The following is a 5,206-nucleotide window of genomic DNA, read 5'->3' as shown; positions in this document are numbered from 1 at the left end:
CCAGAAAAGCACGCACGCACACACACACACACACACATACACACACACACACCATCAATACAAATACACACTCAAAAACACCAACACACTCATACATACACACAATCACACACCACACAGCAACACATGCACACTCACACACACACACCAATATGCTCACACACATTTATACACACTTATGTCCACATTCACACACTCACACACACCAACACACATATGCATTCACACACACACATGTATATACCACATCAACACATACACTCACATACCCACTCTCATGTATCAACATACACACTCATACACTCTGACACATACACCGGCACACACAAATACTACAGAAACACACCAACACGCATGCACATGCACACTCACACACAAAGTGGAGTGGAAACATCACCCCAGCATAGTGCTAAACACCTGCAGCACTAGCTAGCTGGGACACTGAGACAGGAGGATCACTTGAGGCCAGGAGTTTAGGGCAAGCCCAGGCAGAATAGTGACAGCACGTCTCTTGAAAAAAATAAAATAAAATAAAATGGAATCATCTTTATTTGGTTGGGCTTCAAATTTTATTTCTCCTAATAAACAAAATTCAGGAATGTACTCAATTCTACAACCAAGTTCTCCCCTTCCCATCATCTCTCTGTCTCTGTCTCAGTCATGTCAGAGTTGATGCCTGCATAATCATAAGGCCACTGAAAACCCGGAAGTAAAGATCACCCTGAGTCTGTAAGAGGAACACCTGGAGGGCATGGCTTTCAAAGTCTAGAGAAGAAGGCCTGGAGTGACAGTGTGGTGGGAAAGGGCACTTGCTGCCCTTGGAGAAGACCTAGGTCCAATTCCACGCATCCACCTTGTTGATCTTAACCATCCACAACTCCACGCCCTCTGCTGGCCTCCATGGAAATCACACACACACGGATGCATACAGGCAAGACACCCATTTAAATAAAATAAATAAATCATTTCTAAATACGGAGAATAAATTTAATCAGGCTTTCATGTTTTTTAAAAGACAAAATAGGTGTATATTATCCTGAAAATCACATTCACAGGCTTACCTCTCTGAAGACACAATGACTGACCCAGGAATGGTTTTTGTTTTTTTTGTTTTTTGATTGTACAAAGGAATTGTTTGCCTGCTGTTGATGTATATGCTTTATCACTGGGTTCTTAAAGGGGCTTGGGCAAGGAGCTATTGCCAGAAACCAAAAAAGTTGGAGAATATTTTTTCATTCTTGATAACATAAGAAAAATAATGTCACTTCACATGCATTTTTCTCTTCCTATTCTGACCAAATAAACCTTTATTCCTAATCAGCTCGGAGGACAGAATCTAAAAGCTCTTGCTGAGAGTCCCACAGAAATACTCACTGAAAACTCCTGTTGAGGCTGGTCCTCCTGGAATTCCACGAAGGGTCTTCATCCAGGTCCTGAGCAGAAGGGAGCAGACATTACAAGTGCACAACACACCCACCGCATACGTGCAGGGGCACATCAGCAAAGCACGCTCCTTTTCCCTATGCCCGGTTCAGTATCTCTCTTTTAATAAACCAAGGAAACACAAGCTATGGAGATTGCAAGCATAACACCAGCACAGCTGATGGTTTTAACTTGAATAAAATTATTTTCATGGAGACATTGAAAGGAAAATACAACACATGAGAAGTCTTACAGAAATAGAGATTAATCAGTTAATGGTCTGAATAGAGGAATGGGGGTCCAACTTGGCAGATATGACAGATAATTCTTACTGTCAACTAAATATATTAAGAAACAGCTGAGGCAGAGGAAACACATGAGGCACACCTCTGTATGTTTGCATGGAGACATTTCAAGAGAGGGTCACCTGAAGTGAGAAAAGCCATCCTGAAGGAGGGTGGCAGCACCCCATAGTCTAGGTTACCAGACTGAGCTAAAAACAGAGAAATTGAGTGTCAGCTTCCCCTTTCTCTGCATTCTGGTCTATAGATTTGTGGGCAAACATCCTAATTCTGCTACTCCCACTGCCAACTATGCTTTCCATGCCCACGACTGACAGTGTGCTCAAACTACCAGCAAAGCAGCTTTTGGTCCTGTGAGGGTTTTTTTTTTCTGGGTATTTGGTAGCATTGATCATCACATCCTAATATCCCTGACATAAGTATATCACTGCTCCCCATGAAGGATGGGAAAGAGTGTCTAAAAGAGCATCATGCTGAATTTTCTTCATTCTATTTCCTGTTTATACATGTCATATTTCTTGAGACACCGTATACTTTAGGCATTGCACTAGGCATTTTCCTGTGAGTTATCTCGGTTGGATACTATTGATGGTCTTGTGATGACAGTGTTACACAGAGGGAGTTAACAACACTCACAGGCTAACTGACACACACAGGAGAGAAAAAAATTACAGAATCAGGGCTTGAACATAGGTTCTGCTTCCAAACATCCTCAAGTGAGCATTCATTTTATTTTCAAAATCTCTTAAATGCCACCGCTACTAGGACACCTAAGGATATTCTTATTGGTGGTGTTTATAATTCCCAAGTTTAGTTATTCAAACCAAGACAAAATTTAGGTTTCGAAGGTTACTGTGTCACATAGCACACTCAAAGACAGCACTAAAGCAAGGCACACATTTGTAGGTGGCAGGAAAACAGAATGCAAAATTGGATTATCTGGGCATTAGAGGAGCACAGAGGGACGTTCTTCCTGCAATGATTTCATCCCTTCTCCATGTCTGAGCAAATTCCTGCAGGCTATACTAGATTAATCACACTTGGAATTCATTGTCTTCAGGATCGGACCACTCTGTCCTTGAAAGATTCCAATTGTTAGTAGTCTTTTCTCAGATTGCCTGTAACCTGTCCCATGGTAATTACACCATGAACTGCCTCTGAAAGGCATGCTGGAGAGAATCCATTTCTCGTGCATATAACAATATTCACACATCTGAAAAAGTGAATTCTTTCTCTTATGCTAAGCATCACCCCCAGAATAAGCAAACTGCACAAACGAAAGAGGATGTGGAAAGGTTAAAAAAGTAAGGATTAACCTGTGTAGTTCAATCCAATGTCAGTAAAGACAGAGGCCATATATGGGCTGTAGGAATAAAATCAGTACAGCAAAGAGAATTATTACATACACAAATGTCTTATAAAGCTATCAAAATAGTTTTACCTCTTCAGACTGCTTTAGGTAGTCACTGGCTTGTGTAGTATGTTGCTCAATTTTCTTCATTTTCATTTTTTTATATATATAAGGTTCTAAACCTTGTTTTTAAAAGAAGAAGAAAAATTAGAAAATTGGTTGAAATGTGTTACATTCAAATCACATTTCCCAAATAGAAAAATCTGGACACAGTAGATTTATTTAAACTTAGATATAGTTTTCTCTATTTTTAGCAAATTTTACCAAGTTTCATTTTTTTTCTTTTTTTCATAAGTGATTATGAAAACTGTATATTCTGCTTCTATTCTTCTACAGTGGCGTTCACACTTATAATAACGTCTGCTTCTCTTTTGTAAGTGGATTTTTATTATTGCAAGGCATGCACATGAGGCATTTGCACATGGGGGTTAGAGGACAACCTTGTAACTTCTTGTCTCCCCTTCCACTTTTACATTGATCCTGGGGATTGAACTCACATCTTTAGGCTTGCGCAGTGAGCCCTGTACCCTCTGAGCCACCACACCCACCCTAACTTTCAAAGTCTGCAATTTAAAAATCCATGATGTTTCTTTTTTCTATGAAACACGTTCATCGATATTTGCGTTCACCACCTCCTGCACGTCATTACTCATACTTTAAAATATATTAAATTTTAGTTTTAAATTATTAACCCTTCCTTCATAAGGGCACCAAGCACAAAAGTACAATAATAAGAAAAGATGGGGTGAATGCTATTAATCAAGCTTAATTTGTATGCTTTTCTTAGACTAGGTAATGAGAGGTGTTGTTTTATTATTGCTTGCACTTGGTATCTACAAAGCTAAGAACTGTAACAAATGTGAGAGGCAATAATTATTTTTTTTTTCCATGTGGTTTTGTTCTAGGAAAAAAAAAATGTTCTAAGAAGTACAAAGGAAGCTTTTCCACATAAATAAAATTAGGATAAGTTTAGTTTCAATGACAGTACTGTGTTATCATTAAAACAAAAGTATCAAGGCTGGAGAGATGGTTCAGAGGTTAAGAGTACTGGCTGCTCTTCTAGAGGTCCTGAGTTCAATTCCCAGCAACCACTTGGTGGCTCACAACCATCTATGATGAGATCTGGTGCCCTCTTCTGCCATGCAGGTGTGCATGCAGGCAGAACACTGTATACATAATAATAAATAATTAAATCTTTAAAACAAAAAAATCATTGAAAAACATCTCACATCTTCATAGGTTGCTTAGAAGTTTTATGAGTACATAAAGAGAGCTATCTGAGAACTGGGGATATACTTTGTTGATAGAGAGCCTAGTACACACAGGCTCTGAGCTCAGTCCCCAGCACTGCCTAAACCTGGCATGGCAATGCACACCAGAAACCACAGCACGAAGGAGTCTGAGGCAGAAAGAGCAGAATTTCAAGGTCATTCTCACCTACATATTAAGTTTGGGCTACAATGAGACCCTGATCCAAAGAGGGAGAGAGGGATAACTTTGCAACTCCCCAAATTTTATTTCCTCACCCATTTCCAATTATTTCTTAAGATGTTTCAAAAGAAACAATAAAGCTTCTCAATTCAATGTGTGTTCCAAGGATGACAACAGACCTCACCAGATCTGTTGGGTCCTTTCTTGGTGTTAGCCAGTTTCCCTGAACAAGATGTCCCCCAGACCCTCCTGGCACATATATCTTCTTATTTGAAATTCACTGGAAAGAATATAAGTATTTAAGAATGATGTATTATGATCTAAGCATGAGTGTAAGTACCATGGAGTTCATTCAGTGTAAAGAATGAAATTATGTCATTTGAGGAAAAGGAGCAGAAGTCATCACAGTAATTGTAGTGGTCTGAATGAAAATGGCCCCCCATAGACTCCTAGAGAGTGGCATTATTGGAGGTGTGGACTTGTGGTGGGTGTGGCCTTGTTGGAGGAAGTATGTCACTGAGGGATGGGCATTGAGATTTCAGAAGCTCAAACCATGCCAAGCGGCTCACTGTCTCTTCCTGATGTCTGCAGATCCAGATGTATAGAACTCTCAGCTATCCCTCTAGCACCATGTTTGCCT

At 39.8% G+C, this 5,206-nt stretch overlaps 1 long non-coding RNA gene across 1 annotated transcript; it reads right to left on the bottom strand.

Moving 5' to 3' along the window:
* Window positions 1–1,242: 1,242 nt before the first annotated feature.
* Window positions 1,243–5,000, bottom strand: LOC127189418 (uncharacterized). Its single transcript, XR_007830650.1, has 3 exons — window positions 4,751–5,000; window positions 3,166–3,257; window positions 1,243–1,433 (listed from the first exon to the last, which is right to left on the bottom strand). It is a non-coding gene; the product is annotated as an uncharacterized LOC127189418 (long non-coding RNA).
* Window positions 5,001–5,206: the final 206 nt, after the last annotated feature.

The sequence above is a fragment of the Acomys russatus genome, chromosome 5 (genome assembly GCF_903995435.1).
Source record: "Acomys russatus chromosome 5, mAcoRus1.1, whole genome shotgun sequence".
Lineage (NCBI taxonomy): Eukaryota > Metazoa > Chordata > Mammalia > Rodentia > Muridae > Acomys > Acomys russatus.
The sequence above is the reverse complement of the archived record's forward strand: the minus strand, read 5'-3'. Positions and strand labels throughout refer to the sequence as shown.